Source organism: Monodelphis domestica, chromosome 1 (assembly GCF_027887165.1).
Source record: "Monodelphis domestica isolate mMonDom1 chromosome 1, mMonDom1.pri, whole genome shotgun sequence".
In the NCBI taxonomy this organism is placed as follows: domain Eukaryota; kingdom Metazoa; phylum Chordata; class Mammalia; order Didelphimorphia; family Didelphidae; genus Monodelphis; species Monodelphis domestica.
The window spans coordinates 604,005,760-604,025,919 of record NC_077227.1 but is presented as its reverse complement, the minus strand read 5'-3'; the positions used below and the strand labels follow the sequence as shown (position 1 = coordinate 604,025,919).

At 39.7% G+C, this 20,160-nt stretch overlaps 1 protein-coding gene across 3 annotated transcripts in view; it reads right to left on the bottom strand.

The window, feature by feature from the left end:
• The window catches only part of NINL (ninein like), a 174,236-nt gene extending 157,504 nt beyond the window's left edge, over window positions 1-16,732 (bottom strand). For all 3 annotated transcript variants that reach the window (XM_007476594.3, XM_056813792.1, XM_056813791.1), the window contains exon 1: window positions 16,593-16,732. The gene's annotated coding sequence lies outside the window, so the exon portion shown is untranslated. The remainder of the gene's footprint in view (window positions 1-16,592) is intronic.
• Window positions 16,733-20,160: the final 3,428 nt, after the last annotated feature.

Sequence of the window (20,160 nt, the reverse complement as noted above, 5' to 3'; positions counted from 1 at the left end):
TCATATGAAAAAAACTGTGCATACCCTTTGATCCAGTAATACCACTACTGGGTCTGTATTCCAAAGAGATAATTTTATTTTTATTTTTTTAAACCCTTACCTTCCGTCTTGGAATCAATACTGTGTATTGGTTTCAAGGCAAAAGAGTGGTAAGGGGTAGGCAATGGGGGTTAAGTGACTTGCCCAGGGTCACACAGCTGGGGAAGTGTCTGAGGCCAGATTGAACCCAGGACCTCCTGTCTCTAGGCCTGGCTCTCAATCCACTGAGTCACCCAGCTGCCCTCAAAAGAGATAATTTTTTAAAGGGGGAAATGACCTACTTGTACAAAAATATTTATAGCTGCTCTTTTTGTGGTGGCAAAGAATTGGAAATTGAGGGAATGTCCATCAGTTGGGGAATGGCTGAACAAGTTGTGGTACTTGTTGGTAATTGAATACTATTTATGCTAAAAGAAATAATAAGCAAGATGATCAGAAAAAGCTGGAAAGACCTCCGGGAACTGATACAGAGCAAAATAAGCAAAAGAAGAACATTGTACCCAATAACAGCAATAATAGATGATGATGACGTATGAAAAGTTGGCTATTCTCAGCAATGCACTGCTCTGAGATACTCCTAAAAGACATGCTAGGGAATGCTATCCACCTCCAGAGAAAGAACTGTTGGCATTGTCTTTCACATCAGGGTATCTTTGGTTTCATTTGAGGGTTTTGGTCATATATAATTTTGCTCTTACAACAATGATCAGTATGGAAATGTGTTTTGCATAACAATAAAAATGAAAATAAATAAAATGAGAAAGAGGGGGGGAAAATGTGAGGTCTTCCCTATGGAAAAGTTATTATTGAAAGTTTAAATCCAATCCTCTTGTTCCTCCTCCATTCTTTTTTTTTGCTCCAAGTCTCAATATCAAGGGCTACCTCAAAGAGGAAAAGAGATCACAGAAAAACAACCTGAAGGTTGTTCTCCCTGAAAGGGAGGCATAGTTCTACTTTTTTACCCAGGTGACAATGGAAAAGTATTTCAAGACTAATTGTATAAATTTGGCCTCAGATTTGTTTTTAAAGCCCAGTTGGCAATCCCCAACTTTACCCTATCCTAAACCTTCTGGGAATCGCTATCTAGTGTCAACAGGTAAAGGGCCAAACTTCTCCATATATGTGCCTGGAGTCTTGGCAAAAGTCTCCAAGTGAGCAGACAAAGGTGACAGAAAGTAAGGAACATGTATTTGTCAGGTACCATTGAATAAAGAGAAGAAAAAAATGTGAAACAGGAAAAAATAGAAACTGCTTATATTGCTATTTCAAACATGAAAAAGAAGACACCAGGAAACTCAAAGATTTTTATAGGGTTTAGACTAGGCAGGCTAGAGATATAATAGAAAGAACTCTGAACTTAAGAGTCAGAAGATCAGTCCTAGCTTCAGCTCTTAATAACTATGCAACCCTTGAGCAATCTACTTAAACTTCTCTGAACCTCAATTTCCTCCTCTGAAAAACAGAGCTGATAATATTGGCTATTGCACAAGGGGATTGTAAGGAAAATAGTAAACCATAAAGAATTTGGCAACTGGGAGTTGTTAACTCCCTTCTGTTTTACTCACAAAAGTTATTCTGCTTCCAAAAGTCATAAGATAGTCTCTCAAGGCAATTTTGATATTTACAACATTTTATCAATTCTCTCTCACATCCCTTCTCCCTCACCCCAGTAATGATATTATGTTACAGTCTGTCCTGGAATAAAGCCTTTTATTTATTTTATTTAACATAAAGAGATTCTTGTGCAATAACATCACAGAAAAACTAGAAAAGATAAAGCAGACAGGTTAAAAACTCCCCACTAGAACAAGGTCAAGATCACAGGTGGCTCCATCCCATTGTAGGCCAGAAAACTTTATTCTGTTCTAAGGCAGGTGAGTAGTATAATGAATAGAACCTGAAGTCAAAAAGACCTGAGTTCAATTCCAGCCTCATCGGCTTCCTAACTCTGTAGTCCTGGGCAAGTCACTTAATCTCTGCTTGCCTCAGTTTCCTCAACTATGAAATGGGAATAATAATAGCACCTACTCCTAGGACTGTTGTGGGGATCAAATTAGATAATATTTATAAACTGTTTATTAGAATAGTGCTTATTCCCTTCCTTTCCCTCCCCCCATATCCACAAACTACCTATAATCCTGAGCAATCATCAAGGAAATGAATGGAAAGCATTTATTAAATGCTACTGTTGTTAGGCACTGTGACTGATAGGAGTTGGTCCTCCAGGGCTTAATAAATGTTTATTGAATTGAATTATCAGAAAAGAGATTATAAATGAACCAGTTCAGATCCCCCACCAATCCTATGGAGGAAAACTCAAAAATATAGAGAATGGATAGGTAGTGGGAAGAACTTACCATATTGCTCAAGTCAGGGAATGGAAAATAATGCTTAGTGATTTACTTAAAAGGTGCATCCTGATGACTCAAAACATTAGCAGTAACTTGTTAAGTAGAACATATATGAGGCAAAAGGAATCATAGCATCATAGATTTTGAGCTGGAAAAATTAATCATTACTCCCCTCCCCCCTTTATTTTTTACAAACGAGGACACAGAGGCTCAGAAAGATTAAATGAGTTTCCCAAGGTCATCATGAGTGGCAAGAGAAAGAGCAACTATGACTCCAAATCTGATTCCAAATCGGGTACTCTTTCCACTGTATCATGCAAAATTAAATAATGATTAAAGTCAAATCTGCCATAAAATGCAAACATTATCCCTGAGGCTCTTAGAGTATGGGGTCAGGAAGTTAAAGTTAGGGGAGACGAACAAGGGGCCTTGCACTGTGCCCCACTTAGTTGGAGAGATCATCTCTACACTGAGAAAGAATAGGCTCCAAGTTCAAGAAGCTGCAGAGGGAGGGACAAAGGCTTCCATGAATTTCAGAGGGCAATGTCATTCCCAACCCTTACTTCCTAGTCATCCTCAAAAGCCTAAATGAGGCTTACCTTCAGAGAGGTATGACTGCAGGAGCCCTTTATATCTTCTAGAAATAACTTTCATTTGCTTTAGATACCCATCATTTCTTTTTACCAAAGGAAAAAATGTCTTTCATTCCATAGTTGGAGAGGAAAAGGTTTAAAAGAAAATACTGGTTTGTGGGAACAGTTCAGTGTGAATGACCAACAGGCAGTAAGGTGGTGTGGAGGAAAGAGCCCTGGGCCTGGTGTCTGCAAGATCCAAGTTCAGATCGGGCCTCAGACCCTTACTGCGTGACCCTGGGCAAGTCACTTAACCTCTATATGCCTCAGTCCATGGAATCCCAAAAAGTCAGACATGACTGAACAACCACCTCTGTGGCCAACTAAGTGATGCACCTCCTGTATTAGTGAACTAAGACAAGACTAAAAAGTCTATGGCCAAGGCACACTCAAAGCTTTCCCAGTTTGTGTAATAGGATGTTTGTAGGATTTTGGTCAGAAGAGACCTACCTGGGTTTGAAGCTTTCCTCTAAGTGATTTTGCCATTACCTTTTCCAGTGTGTCCCCATTTTACAGATCTTGCATTTTGGCTAGGAGGACCAATAGACTAGATTTTCCAAGAAGTATCTAGGCATGCAGGGGCTAAAGTACTTGGACTGGAGCCTATAAGACCTGAGTTCAAATCCAGCTTCATTCAGGCATTTATTATCTTTGTGACCCTGGGCAAGTCACTTCATCTCTTTTCCCCTCAGTTTCCCCATCTATAAAGAACAAAAAGAGCAGCTACCTCCTAAGGTTGTTTGAGGATCAAATAAGCTTTGCCTAGGACAGTGATGGCAAATCTATGACATAGGCGCCAAAGATGGCACACAGAACAGTGTGGGCAGACAGCTGTCCCCCTCCCCCACCAAGTTCATTACTAGAGAGGCAGAGGGACTCCCCCTCTCCACCATGCCTGATGACATTTTTTCACATCCCCCACCCCTCTACCCATCGCATGTAGAGGGCAAGGTGGGCAGCTCACAGGCTGCAGAGCTAGAGGGGAGCAGAGCACTTGGGCCACTCCCCTCCCTCTCTCTACACTCAATGAGGACATCCCTCACTGCACCTGCTCCTCTTTCCAGCAGTTCAGTGGGAGCACTTTCTCCCTGCCCTATGTGGGGTAAAGGGGGGAGGGGCGTGCCCAACACTGGTTCTTGTTGTAAGGAAAGTAGTGAGATTTTGCAGGGAAGTGACATGAGACCAGCAAAAAGATTCTAGAACTTTGGAAGAGGTTTGAGCTGAGAGAAAGACAGTTGGGCCTCTCTGGAGGTACAAACTATAGTCTATCCTTTCTTCCTGGTTTCCTGAGTTCCTGGTTTGCTGTTTGACATCTAGACTATCCCTGGTGAACCTGATCCAGCTACAAGATGGTAAGATCAAGTCTGGAGCCTTTTGGATCTAAGATGTTTCCTGGCCTTAGCAAATCCTTACACAGACCCTTTTCCTTAATTCTATCAAAGGGGGGGTATAAGTGAGATTTAGTTAAGATTAGGGATTGTAAATTTGGGTTAAGGAGAAATAGAGAATTTCTAAGAAGAAATCCCTTTGTAGGAATTATTACATCTGGTGGGGATAGATTAAATTTGATTAGAAAACCCCAAATCCCCTTTCCACCTTTCCTTTATGTATTAAATTCACCTGTCCAGTGTTTACACATATTGTTTGTGTTTATTAGCTCAGGGTGTTCTCTCATCCCTACAATTAGCCAACTGTTCTGCAAATTAGTCATAGAGTAGCCTAGTGCACTAAGAGGTTAATCTGTTTGTCCAGGGTCACACATAAACCATAATTCTCTGGAGGGGAGGAAAGGAGAAGAGGGGCACCCAAACTATAAAGGAGAAGAGAGGAATTCAAACTACAAAGGGGAAGAGAGGCACCCAAACTATACTGGGCCCACAAGCTAATCATGAATTGGCAATATAGTTTTGTTTTAAAAAAATAAACCTGAAAACCCAGTGGAATTGTGTATCGGCTACAGGAAGGGGCAGGGGAGAGGAGAGAAAAAATATGATTCTTGTAACCAAGGAATAATGTTCTAAATTGACTAAATAACATTTCAAAAAATAATAATAAAAAAATAAATGTGGTGGTGAGATGTTTACATGTGTGTCCATGAACTATTGAGGAATATAAGACCACTCAAGTGAGATCATAAATTTAGAGCTTACTGAGGGACTTTTAAAATGATCTCATCCAATCCTTTACTTTAAAAATAGGGAAACTGAGGCCCCAAAACATGAAATGTCTTACCTTCTCAGGCTCTGGATCCAATACCTTCTTCACAAAACCCTTTTGCCTTCCTTACAGGTCATACTCAAACTGGAGTACTGATCCAGATCTGAGCTCTACAACTTTTAAGGCATGTAGAAAACTTGGAGAAGGTTTCTTAGAAAATCATAAAGATGGTTTTAGGACAATTTAAACAAATGCCTTGCTTTCCCCTTCTTTCACTCTTCCAGTGCAACCAGTTGTTCCTACCTGCCAACCTGGGAACTCTGGTCTCAATATTTTATAGGGGAGATCTTGCTCTTTGTAAGGAGTTTATGGTGAAATACAGTTCACAGTCACTCAACTCTCTCTTGATACTGGTGACCCAGACCCTTTCCCCCCAGATTCTCTTGCCTGGATCCCTGATCCTATTCTGTTGAATTGACTTGTCTTAATTTAGCCTCCTGGACTCTGATCCCTCCTAGCTGTAGACCCTAATGAACTATGCCAGGGTTAGGAGTTAAGAATATGTGGACAGAAAAGGACTCTTCTCCAACCTAGCTGAACTACTAATCCCGCTCCTTCCTGTCCAGTCCTGTCCTGCTGCTAAGTCATAGTAGTAGCATGACAGCCATACTATTTGATTCCTGTTGCTTTTTCTGGCATTCCTATACAAAGACTGTGGGACACTTTTATAATTGGACTATAAAGTTCACCATAGAGGACCATATCAGATGAGGTCATGAATATAAATTGCTTTGCAAAATTTAAAGTACTAGAAAAATGTTATCTGTGATAATATATATGAATCATAAACTGCCATGACTCTTTCAGAATCTGGTAAATTCTGGGGATGTTTTCATTGGACCAATGACTAGTACAAGTGGTTGTGACTGACAGAGTTGACATTTAAAGGCACAATAAGGTAAAACTCAGATTGTTTAGTCATGGGATAACAAAAATCAACCTGGTATGCAACAATCAGAAACAGGACAGTGAGGGGGGCAGCTGGGTAGTTTAGTGGATTGAGAGCCAGACCTAGAGATGGGAGGTCCTAGGTTCAAATCTGGCCTCAGACACTTACCAGCTGTGTGACCCTGGGCAAGTCACTTAACTCCCATTGCCTACCCCTTACCACTCTTCTGCCTTGGAGTCAATACAAGACAGAAGGTAAGGGTTTTTAACAACAACAACAACAACAAAATAAGATAGTGAAGGGATGGAAGTCCAGCCGAGAAAGGAATATTGTCAGAGGAATAGCCATATATATATAGATATATATGTATGCATATATCTTGTCTTTCACCTTCCTTTTACTCCGAGAACTGGTCCCACTCTGGACCAATCCCAGAAATATAAGTCCAGATCCAGGGAGAGCCAACTAGTCTCTAAAGTCTTTTCTGCCATAGCCAAATGTATCAAGGATTATCCTCAAACTAAAGGGCAATTAAGAAGTATTTCTAACCTAAGGGCAAGACTTAGAATTTTTATTTGGGTAATCCGGATTCCAGAAAGGACCTCCAAGGACTAATCTAAACAAAACCTGCATTTACTCAGTCTCTAGGGAGTAAGGCAGAAATGTCTTTCCCTGCATTATCTTCTTCCTTGTTATCACAAGATAGACAAGCGTGTTTCTTTCCTGAGCCTTGGAGATCAACTTACACATGAAAATCATGAGGCTTTACTACTTTTACCTTTACTATAAATAATATTGTTGGTTACAGTACTATCCAGACCTTTTCCAGTCAGCCAGATGGAATCTTTGACATGGTACCTTAATAAAGAAAAAAAAAATTCCAGGGAGAAAACTTGATTACATCTACTGTGCGTAGAGTGTTTCTTCTTTCTTTAAAAATGTGTTCCAAGAGTCTGGGTAAGAAAATTTTGCTAGTTTAAGCAACTCCTAAGTGGTGCTAATAATAAAGTTATACGTAACTAGGAAAACACCCCACTCTGTTACTCTTGGAAATGCATTATTATTTGTACTTAAAAACAGGTTAAACTAATGAAGTGTTGTTTCTGACCTTTTTGCTTCCATTCTTAGAAAAACAATGTTATAGCAGGCACAAGTTGACAAGGAGAAATTAAATAATGTAGTGATTTTGCACCTTTGGAACTGATCCAAGTCAGAATATATGGTAGATTTTGCTTATAAAATTTTTTTTTGCATAAAATCTACCTACTCTTTAATACACAAAACAGAATTATTAAAATAAGATGCAAAAATAATCAAGATATTTTTGTTCCTGTTCTGTTAAAGGTAATGTACATATTTTAACACAACATAATTAATTTATTTTATAATTTTATGTTATTTATTTTTGTTTATTAATTTTAACATTTTTGTTGATGTTTGCTAAGTTTAGAATTTTTAAATTAAAAGGTTTTGCATGGTTTCTAGAGGAAGATTTTCCTATTTTTAAATTTATCTCAAATTTTGCTCTTTTCTTTTCCTTGTTCTTATTCTTCTCCCTCCTCTCTCTCTCCCTCTCTCTCTCTCTCTCTCTCTCTCTCTCTCTCTCTCTCTCTCTCTCTCTCTCTCCTTAAAGGAACTTAAATTGGAGGGAATGTGTATATTTTCACATTATTTGATTATCCCAACATTCTAGCCCTACATATGCTTACAAATTACCAGAAATTCCATTTCTTTTTGAAACCTTATTAGTTTTAAGTAACTATATTTCATTTTGTAATGTTTGTCTTGCTTTTATCATGCCATTAGGCAGATCTTTCCAAAAGGATCCAGTCACCCCACAGAAAGATTATGTATATGTATTTTTAATATATGGCAAATATTTCTGTGGAGAATGTACAGGGCTCTCGGGTCCAAAGGAGATGTATCATGGGAACAAAAAAGATGCTGCAATCTTGAGGGAGAAAAGAATACATAAACTCAGGCTCTATGGGTTCCTACATCAGAAGAAGTCTGGGGCTGAAAAATGTCATTTTATAATAACATAGCATTAATTTGAACCACCCCCAAAATAAAATTTCATATCCCAAATGAACCCATTTTGTGATCTTTGCTGTAAATCAGCAAAATAGTTTCCATAACCAAAAACTGAAGTTCAAACTTTCTTGTTTTTAACCAACTACAAAAAACAAACAACTGAGAAGTTTTGAAAAATGTAATAAGCAAAATCTTCAAGGTATTTTTCCAAGGCTAACCCCAAGGCTAACAACATTCTGAAGAATAGTTCTTCCCCCAGCTCATGCTTGCTCATGCATTAATGTCTGAAATTTAGCACATGCAATTAGAAGCCTGGACAGCACTTGTTCAAACATTGCTGATCAAACACGGCTAATCAAACATGGCTGGTCTTGTTTGTACTCAATGTGTATAAGGATTTTTTAATCCAAAGGAACGAATATTTCTGGTTTCTGTCTTTTAAAGATAAACTATCCAGGAAGTTAAATGCGAGCACCAAATAATCTGCTGGCTCTGGAAGTCATTAATATAACAGATAAAAATCCATTATTTTAATGAAGATTTTCTTTTAACTAGGGAAAGACAAATATTGCTACAAAGAGACCTCCCTGCTTTCAAGCAAACAAAAGCAATAAAACATACTAGATACGAACACCAATCAGTTATTGAGCACTAGGGTATAATTTTAAATGGCTGGAAAGATTTGTTTATAAATCTAGCAGTTAAGTTAATAGGCATTTTATTAAGCACTTACCATAATAAGTGCCAGCACTATGCTGAGTGCTAGGGATAAAAAGCAAGGCAAAATCAGTCCTTGCCATTCCTAACAGGTACAATAACATACAAACAAAATACACTAGGATAAATTAATAATAATAGCCAGCATTGATGTAGAATTCAAGTTTGTGAAGGATATTATGAACAATATCTCATTTTATCATCACAACAACCCTGGAAGACAGAAGCTATTATTATCCCCATTTTGCAGATGAGAAAACAAAGGCTCAAAGGGGTTAAATGACTAAGTGTACAAGGTCAAATTTGACTGCAGGACTTCCTCACTCCAAAGTCAATGCTCAATCTACTTCACCACCTCCTATTCAAGATAATCTCAGAGGAAAGGTTGCAGCATGAACTTCCTTTTAAAGGTCTCAATTTTAAAAAGAACTATATGAAAGGTATAAATCCAGAATGACTAGCTTTAACTTATTCCAACATAATATATCGCCCAGACCTAGGGACTAGGAGATGGGGGATCTAATAAGATGTAAGTGGGGGCAGTGGGAAGCATCCCAAGTGACATTAAACTGAATGAATGAGGCAGTTTGTGGCCCCCACAAAGTAGAGAGAGATGGGTGGCAGTGGAGGAGTGAAGCTGTTTTAGTTTACTGAATATGTCTGGCTCCTAGCAATCAGATATTCATAATTTCCTGATAAATTCCTTCTTATACAACTTACTTTAACCTGCATCATTAATATTATGATATGAATTCAGAAAAGAAAAGCTAGAATGAAAGATTTTCTCAGTCATCACCAGGAGACCAGAAAAACCACAATGGCAGCCTGTTACATATCTGAATATCCATTTAAAATTTCATCCACTCAGGAGCAACTAAAATGGTTACAGAATGAGAACTAGCAATTTTAACTTAATTCCCTCATCTGTAAAATGACGGGTTTTAAGCTAGATTGAAGATTCCAAACTGGAGTCAATGAACTTGTAAAAAAATATTTTTCTGTGTTGCAGTGAGTTAAAGTGCCTTGTGGAGGAGGCCACATCGCTGTTAAGTATCAGAGGCCATACTCGAACTCAAATTCGACTTAATTCACTGCACCACTGAATTCCTGCTCTAATATCCTAATGATTTCAAGGAAATTCAGCCCAAGTCTAGTGGGTTCATTCAGTGGTTTACTATTATTAATAGTTTTTATTCATCATATTTTTTCCAAAGCTGAAGTCTTAGTTTAATGCCTCCCTCTGACACGAAGGAGATCTTAGCTTCATGAAGGATAAGCTCTGTCAGGTCCTGGCAACCTGACTATGACACTAGTGACACTAGAGAGGCTTTATGCTTATCATTTGAGAATTAGCCCACCAAGCTTGGATAGCTCATCACTAGTTTGGCTTCAAGCTAATGAACTTTTCAGCCCCAGATATACTGGCTGACTATCTTCAAAGCTAAATAATAATAGCTAACATTTGTGTTGTTGTTCAGTTGTTTCAGTTGTAGCCAGTGTGCTAGGATAAGGTCAATACAAAAATTAACAAGAGACAACGTTTCTGTTTTTGTTCAGTCATGTCTGACTCTTCATGACCCCATTTGGGGTTTTCTTGGCAAAGATCCTGGAGTGGTTTGCCATTTCCTTCTCCAGTTCATTTTACAGATGAGGAAACTGAGGCAAACAGGGTGATTGTGACTTGCCCAGATTCACACAGCTAGTAAGTATCTGAGTCTTCTTGACTCATGACAGGCATTCTATGCAGTGCATCACTTAGCTGTCCCAGTATTCATATAGCACTTTACAAATACTCTCACTTAATCTTCATAACAACTCTATAAGGAATGTGCTCTTATCGTCCCCATTTTAGAGATGAGGAAACTGAAGCTGAGGATAAGTGATTTGCCAGGGGCTATACAAACAGGAATCAAGGGAGGATTTGATCTTGGGTCTTCCTGATTCCAAATCCAGTGTTCTTTCCACTGCAGCATAAAATTATATGCTATTCAGCATGATTTACACATTCTTAGGACAAAGGGCTCAAAGAAGAAACTTAGTCTCCATCAATCTCTCAAAGTCGGTGATTTGTGCAGTTGCCAACACTAACAATAACAATAAAAAAGTAGCATGATAATGAGGCACCCGTCATCCCCAAGGATGCCAGGAGGTACACGACATGGAAAGACAACTTATTCAGAGGAATATACAAGTTAATACCTCTCTACTCAGGCCCTTATTGTAAAGGGTTAATATATATATAAAGCACCTTTTGTGCATAGAGCACAGTCTTAGGCAGTGGAGAAGGATCAAAATTTAGATAAAACATCCCTGTGCTCATGTAATTTACTGTCCAAAGGGAGGGAAAAGGGGTAGTACTATGTGTGAATTAGAGAGTGTAAAGGGCAAACAAAAGCTGAGAATTATGACCTTGGCTAAGTCACTCAGCCTATCTTGGCCTCAAGTTCCTCATATATAAAAAGAAGGGGTTCAAAAGATGGCCTTTATTGTCTACTCCTGGGGGGCAACTACCCAGCTGGCTTAGTGGTTTGAGCATCATGGAGTCAAGAAGAGTCAGACACAAGAAGAGGAAGGAGAAACCTAGCAGCTCAGTAACAACCTGATTTTCTCCCATGATCGACTGCTGGAATGTGACTGAGCTAAGAGTCTGGAACTGGCCACTACCATAAACCTCTATTGGCACGTTGGGTTTCCAATTTGCCAGCATTGCCCTGATATGCCAACTTCCTATCCAATGAGAAGCTGGAGTGGAGATACCGTGACACACACTGCTTGAATTCCCCAGCTGCTCCCACCTAATTTGTCTTTTCTTTCTTTTTTAAAACAAATCCTTACCTTATATTTTAGAACTGATACTAAATATTGGAATATCGGTTCACACAGCTAGGAAGTGTCTGAAGCCAAATTTGAACCCAGGACCTTCCATTTCCAGGACTGATTCTCTACCCACTGAACCATGTAACTGCCCTACCCTATTTTTCCAAAGGCAAAAGTGAAAATCAGACAGAACTTGGGAAAATCTAAGGGAAAAAAATTCCCTTTCAGGAAAAGAAGAGTATAGTATAAGAATCATCCCATCATTAAACATTTGTAAAACTCCTACTACATGCCAGACTGAGGCTACAAAGACAGAAAACAGTGCCTACTCTCAAAAAGCTCAGTCTACCCAGGGAGACAACATACAAACAATTATGTACATGATAAATGTGTACAAAAAGAGGTTAATACATATGTGGTGCTGTGTCTGCTAAATATATATGCATATATATGTTATAAATGTATGTGTGTATAAAGATATGTAATCTTTAGGAATGGTTAAAGTAAATTATTATGTTTTCTGATATCTGAAAGGGTTCTTATTCTTTAATCTCTGAAGAATCTTAACTAAAGTTCATTTCTACCACCTCTCACACAGAACTTCCAATTTTATTCACCAATATAAACAGTAGCTTAAACCTTGAATATACTATATCTGAACATACAACATGGAAAATCCTACTGGTTCTTCCATCTTGTTTTTTTTTTCCTTTTTGCACTTGGTTAATATGTCCTGAGTCACAACTGATTTTCTAAACAAAGGGCACTGGAAATATTTGTTTTGGATAAAGGAACTATTTTAAGAACTACATGGAACTTGAAAATGAATACGGGGAAGGGGGAGACTGAAGGTAGGGGAGAGGTTGGGCCAAAGAGCAAAATGTAGCCTACACAATTCAACAGTACACTCTTAAGAGATAGAAAAAGTACTGAGACTGAAAGCTCTCAACATGCCTGGCTACCATTTTTTTTAAGTACTAAAGAAATAATTTCCTAGTCCATCACCTCCATCAACAGATCATTTAGTCTAACCTACTTCCAGGAAAGCAAAAAAGAAAGGTACAACTTGCCTTCTTGGTCTTGTTTTAATATGTCGTCTTTCTGTCCAAGCACCTTTAAATCCACACATTATCCAAAAAGAATTCTTTATAAAGATTGTTTCATATCCATGCAAAGAAACAGAAGCTTCTCTATGGAGTATTTGAGGAGATGGAGTTGTGAAGAAGAAATTGTAGGCTTTATTACAACAAAAGATTATCAACAATGTATATTACATGCAATATTTTATAACAAAATTCTAATACAAAAACAAAAACAGTTTGATATTTTCTTGTAAGTGCCTTGATAACAGATGTGGATGGTTTTTACAGAAACTGCAAAGGGTTAAAACACTTTCATATATTATTTGGGAACTAGGGGGGTGTCTCTCTCTGAACCAAGGCCAGTAACCACAAACACCAATGCACATAAGCACCTTCTCTACCAAGTCTTAGAAAGTTGTTGACAACACTAAGAATATACTCACATTGTCCGATGGTAAAAGCTGAACTTGAATCCAGCTCTCTATCCACAGGGCTTTAGTCAGAGGTCTTTTAATTTCATAGGTTAATGTTCTTTCCACTAGATTATGCTACTTCCCAGAAAGAAGGCTAACTCACACACAGTAAAACAATAAACAATACAAACAAAAGATCCTACCTTTTTTTGTGAAGAAAACTAAATTTCTATTATTATTTCTTATGCAATTATACATAAGCCTTTTCTTAATGATCAATATTAGGTGCAAGGACAACTAATATAAAATTAAAATGAGCACAAAAATTCACAAACCACCACTATTCAAAGATCTGGTTTTTAAAAGATCAGAAAAGCAATTTGGATATAGGAGAAGCTCCCATTGCAAGGTAATTTTGAAATTATGCCACAGTTTTTGTGGGTGATGTGGATAATGATGAAAAATGAAACCAATTCCATTTCACTGACATTGTACTCTTGCCCAATCAACACACAGATATGAGACAATCTTTATTTTGCACTTTTTTTCCCAGGGAAAAGTTTTCAGACATTGGTGTTAACTTTGAACAGATACCCAAAAAATGATGCAAAAGAGATACTGCCTTTGCTCAAGAAGTTCGCAAAGTTAGAACTGCAAATTTCAATGTTAAAAAGAACCTCTTTATTTTAGATAAATAAAACATACTAAAATGATTGCAAAAGTCGGTTCCTAAAAAGGATATTAAGTATACCATTTTGGGGAACTTTAAGTGCATTGTCACTTCCTCATGACTTTATTGCAATCTCCAAGAAATTGAATAACATAAAACACATCTCACATTATTATTATGACAATGAATATTTTATAAAAATGAACACATTGTGAACATTTCTGCGCTCACAAAGTAGCTAACTATGGTATACATTGAACTTAGTAAATAGAAAAAGCAGAAAGCTGTTTGTTTCCAAGAAACTTTAAGGCAGAGAATTGGCCCTTTAGCACAGGAGTTTTTAAACTTAGGCCTGTAAAGTTGTTATTTTTAATATTTTGAGAACTATACTTCAATATAATTGGGTTTTTCATAAATCTATATTTTATTATATGAATTTTAAAACATTATTCCAAGGAGTCCATAGGTTTCACCAGACTGCCAAAAGGGTCCATGACACAAAAAGGGTTAAAAATCCTACCCTACCAACACCATTCCAAAGTACCTGCTGAATTAATTGCACTATTACAGTCTTTTCTCTATTTTTTGTTTTAAAACCCTTACCTTCCATCTTAGAATCAATACTGTGTGCTGGTTCCAAGATAGAAGAGCAGGAAGGGCTAGGCAAGCGGGGTTAAGTGACTTGTCCAGAGTCACACAGCAAGGAAGTGTCTGAGGCTACATTTGAACACAAGACTTCACATCTCTGAGCCTGACTCTCAATCCACTAAGCATACCTTACTGCCCTGAAAACTTTTCTCTTGAGCAAAAGCTGACAAGGCAAGACCAAGAACCAGTTACTTTTTAAGATTAGGATGCACCCAAGAACAGAAGGAAAGAGGACTCCAGCGAGTTATGCAATAGACAACCTTGAGTCCTTTATTGAGACACCGCCACTAAACAACTGATGGTTTCCCATAGCCTCGTTGAATGTTGGAATTTTAAGGGAACTTCACAAATCCTTTGGTCCCACTTTTCCTTTCTGAACTGGACACAGAACCAAAAAGGGGAAGTAATAATACCAAGGTCACAGAACAAGCTATGGACTCTAGGACTATCACCATCAAATGGGAACTGGATTTCTCTCAAGTTCACTGCAGAAGAGGGGAAAGGAAAGGAAAGGGAATAGGCATGTATATAGCGAGGCATGTGCTACTTTCCCCCAGAAAAATATTATCTTGAGACTCACAACAACCCTGTGAGATAGGTACTGTTGTTATCCCCATTTTACAGTTGAGGGAATTGAGGCAAAGAGAGTTTAAGTGACTAACCCAAGGTCACACAGATACTAAGTGTCTGAGGACACATTTGAACTCAAGTCTCTCTGACTTGAATAGGCCCAGGGCCCAATTCACTACTTACTATCCACACAAGGACCAGCTGATAAGAGCTCTCTGCCTTGTTACCTACAAAGATCAAAGATGGTCCTGGACCTGAGACACTAAAAAGAGCTTCTTTTCCTCCTAGGATCAGAGATGTTGAGCTTGAACAGTCCTCTGGAGCCATCTAATCCAATCCTCCCCTTGACCCATTTTACAGATGAGGAAACTGAGGCCCAAATAACTTAAGGGACAAAGCATGGAGGGGAAACAAGTTGAACATGAGCTCTATAATCTCACATTCAGTGCTCTTTCTAGGCAACGAGTAGATAGTGCTGGACCTGGAGTCAGGAGCACTGCAGTTTAAAATCCAGCCCTTGACACTTTTCACTAGTTGAGTGACTCTAGGCAAATCACTTAACTGGTCACTGCCTGTTTCCTCCTCTCTAAAACGAGAACAAAAAGAGCACCTAGTTGCCTGGCTTACTTTGAGGATAAAATTAAATAACATTTGTGAAGTGGTCTGCAAGCCTTATAAATTCTAGCTATTATTTTCACCTCTTCTGCAATTGAAAGTTGAACAAATTGCTTTGTAGGCAGAAGTTGGTTGATCATCTTCCGGACTATTAAAGGAAGATAGTGAAGAAACTGGGGAGTCCGTTTTGAGAACAGCAATACTCATTACTCAAGACTCGGGGATCTGAGCTTTCTTGCGGTAGGTGGTGGGAAATGTTCTTTCTAAAGAAAGAACCGTCCCCAGAAGGAAAACCCTCGGAGCCACGGCGTGGCTTCGCCAGAAACTCAGTACCCTTCCGAGTTACCAGGGCTAGTTAGGACTGCACCGGCGGGCTCACAATGGTTGAGGGACACAAGAGGGGGAAATGTGTACTTGCGGCCCGCGCCAGTCCAGCTGGCCGCTTTCTGGGAGGATGCTGGATGCAAGAGTGGACCCGGCTGGTCGCACGTGCAGGAGGAGGGGCCGGAACTCCAGCAAGAGCCCCGAGTCCCACACACTTTCTCCCCCGCAGACACAGACAAGCTTACTCACTCCGCAGGAACTTTCTAAACGGCCTCAACGTCGGGGAATTCAAAAAGAAAGACGCAGATCGAGAAAAAGGGAGAGAAAGAAGAGGCGCACAGAGAAGGGAGAAGGGACGCTCCCGAGTGCTCCTTCCTTCGACAGAAATTGGGTTCATAAAATGCTACATCCCTCTTTGGTTCAAGGTCCCCACTCCCAGAACATCTCTCTCCAATCCGCCCCCCCCCCCAAGGTCAAGGGCTTCCAGTTACAGTGAAACCGAGAGCAGGAGCACGTTCCCCATCCTCCCAGGGGCTCAAACCTCAACATCCGCCCCCTGGACGTCTCAGTTTACCTCAGGTGTCCCCTGCCCTCTTCACTCCCGGGCGCTCTTTCTCCTCGATCAGCTCTCCAGGGGCAACTGCAGCATGTCTGCTCTCCAGGGGCTCGGGCTCAGAGCTGGAGCAGAGGCCACAACGGAGCCATGGACAAGAGAGGCGGGGGGCGATGAGCCCTGGCACCAGGCAGGGGGAAGCGCAGTCCAGACTCAGGGCCAGTCCGTAGCGAAGCCCGCCGCTTCTCTTCTCCAAGCCGCTCTTTGTGTGGGTGTGCTAGTGAGTCGTTCCCCGGCTTCCAACTCCTCCAGGCAGCCTGGCGCCGCCCCCGCTCCCGCCTCCTCCAGCTTTTCTCCCCTCCTCCCTCTAGCCTGGCTGGGGCAGGAGAGAGGAGATGGGGAGGACAAAAACACAAACCCCTCCTTTCTCCTGGGAAAAGCAATTCCCTTAGGGGGCTACCTTCCCTATCCACACACCGAGTCTCGGATCCTTCCTTTTCCCGTTTTTTCCCCCAGCTCCTAGTTCTCGGAAAGCGTAGAAGTGGCTGAGGACCAGTGGAGTACAGAGGAAGCGAAGGAAGCAGGGGTTCGTGTAGTGAGTCCTCTCTGGGCCTCCTTGTTGGAAAGTTCTGGCCTCAATCTACCCAACCGTACACTAATGATCTGAAAGGCTTCCTAGAACAATCGAACCGTAACTCACTCTAGAGGTAAAAAGAGCTTTGGAGTTTCAAAGTATTTTTCATCTACTTTGTCTTCTAGGGTCCTGACAGCATTGTGAGCTAGGAAAAGCAGAAGTGATCACCCCTGCCTTACAACCCTGTTACAGGAGTTCGTTAATTTTAAGTTCAATTCAACAAATTTTCACAACTATTTATGCACATGGATGGTCTGTTTCCCCTTGGTGAAATTTCTGGCTCAGAGAGGCAGCTTGGTATAGCAGATGGAGCCGGCCTTGGAGTCCGGGGACTCGGCCTTTGATCTGACTCACAGTGGCTGTATGGCCAAGGGCAAATTAATCTCACCGTGCTCCCGGGATACTCGAAAATGGTAAATTACAGACTACTTGCTGGTCTGCATGATGGAGCTCTCCACGTTGGCTAAATCATAGGTTTTATCTGCCCGCCACCCCTCTCTCTAATAAAAAATTATTGATCCTTCCTGTGTTCCTGTGGACTTTTGTTTTTAATCTTGACCTGTGATTTTGTAGAAGTAGGAAGTTCTGGGTGTTGTTCCACCCCAGCTGTAGGCATCCTTAGAAAGTTGCCTGGGGCACTGAGGCCTTATTAGTCACCAAATGTAAATCAAGCACGTGTACTAAAAGTTGGAGTTTAGAAAAATTTTCTCCTCCCCTGGAGCTGACAATCTAAAGGGAGAGATGAGGTGCAAACAACTATATACAAACTAGAAATACTCCAGATAGAATGAAGACAATCACAGAACACTAGCACTTGTAACAGGTGAAATTTTAGCTGGAACTCAAAGGAAGCCAAGAAAGCCAGGAGGGTGGAGAAAATTCCAGATATGGAAGAGAGCCCTTGAAAAAAACCAAATCTGGAGATTGAATGTCTTGTTTGAACAACTCCAAAAAGCCCAGTGCTACTGGATTGCAGAATGTTTGAAGAATAAAATGTAGGTAGGCTAGAGAAGTAAGAAGGGGCCAGGTCTAAAGAGCTTTAAGACATAAACAAAATTTTTGTATTTGATCCTGGAGGTAATAGGGAGCCAATAAAGTTTTTTAATAAGGAAGTAACAGAGTTTTAAACTGAGGAAGACCCACACCTGGGTCCTTTTAGTATTCCTTGTAAGCAACCACTTCCCTTACACCCTAGCCTCTAGCCATGATTCCTTTCCCAAGCTCAAATGTAACCTGTCAGTATAGTTTGAACACTCCCCATTTCCTTGTAATTATAGTAATATCATTTTGCCCCTGGATCCCCCAAATTGTATATAGGTCCCCAAATTCTTTTGTTCTTCGGAGTTGTCAGTCTAGTGTGGTTGACTCTCCCAAGGGTCCAGGACCAGAGCAACCAGGGTCTTGGGATTCTGCGTGGGTGTGTAGCATGCAGCTCTGTGTGGAGGCCTTGAGGAAAGCACTGAACCCCTTTCCTCAATTAAAAGAGTGGATTTTCTAACTATTTAATAGTTTTGTGTTTTTTCCCAGTTAAAAGGAAACCTCCCTTCTCTCCTTCCCATCTCCCCCCATCCTCAACTTCTCTTACAAACATGTAAAGCAAAACAGATTCCCATATCAGCAAATCCAAAAATTACCTCTCAATCTGCACTCTGTGTGCTGTCAGGAAGTGGGCCTGACAATGTTTGGTCATTGTGATGATCAGAGTTTCTAAGTCTTTCAAAATTGTTTATCTTTACAATATTTTTGTTATTGTATAAATTGCTCTCCTGATTCTGCTCACTTCATTCAGAAACAGTTCATACAAGTCTTACCAGGTTCCTCTGAAATCATTCCCTTCATTCACTTTCATAGTCCATAGTTTGTTCAACCTTTCCTTAATGGGCATTCCAAAGATGTGACAAGTTAAATGATTTGCCTAGGATGTCAGAGAAGTGATCTGGACTCAGGTTCTCCAGATTCATAGGTGCTGGCTTAAGCTCTGGAAATACAAAGAGAAAATAAAATTGTTTCTGCCCTCAAGGACTTTAAATTTCAATCCTTCAGTTCTTTCAGGCAGAATTCAGGATTCTGTCTTCATAGATATAGATCTGAGAGTTCATATAGTCCTACCTTATTTTACAAATGAAAACCTAGAAACTCAGAGAGGTAAATCAACTTGCCTAGGAGAATTTCCTAGTCATGGAAGATAGTTACCCAAAAAGAGACCAAGCCACTAGTCTGCCCTGTGAGAATATAGACTTTGAGGGAGATACTCTTGGGGCAAGGTAAAATGTGATAGGATATGTCCACATTTGTTCTTGTTTTATGGTGTTACCAATTTTAAATTTTTTCTTTCCATATATAAACTGAATTTTATAAAGATAGAAGATGACATAATATTGCTTTATGAAATAAAGGACCTTATGATAGCTAAAGGAAAAATATTCTTGGTTAAAGGATGCTATATCAAACACTTAAATGACTAGAAAGTACAATCCTTCTGGCCCTCTAGAAAAGTCACTGATTAGACTCGTTTAGGAAATAGGGGAGGGAGGGATTGGGGAAGAGGAAAAGTGTAGTTGTTTTAACCTTTAAGAATAATTAAAATGTAATCTATCCAGCATTGTTCTCAAGAAAGCCTAGCACTTTCTGGAAAATCTGTTTTGCTTTGACCAAAATAGTTTTCTTATTAAAGAAACTGAGTAAAAACTGCTAGATGAGGCTAGGTGTTTTGTTTTTTAAAAAAAACACTAGAGGCTAGCTAGCTAATGTCAAAAGGAAAAAAAACTAGAACAAATCTTTTAAAGTACAAGATTGAGTATTACTTTATTCATCCTGCATCAGAGACGATGTGTACAAAAGAAGGTTCATTTTGGATCTGGTCCTATTAACCGTGTCTTTTTTTTATTAGAGGAATAATAATGAAAAAAAATATTTTTCTTACTATGAGCTTTTCTTCTCTTCTTTTGGTGCTGT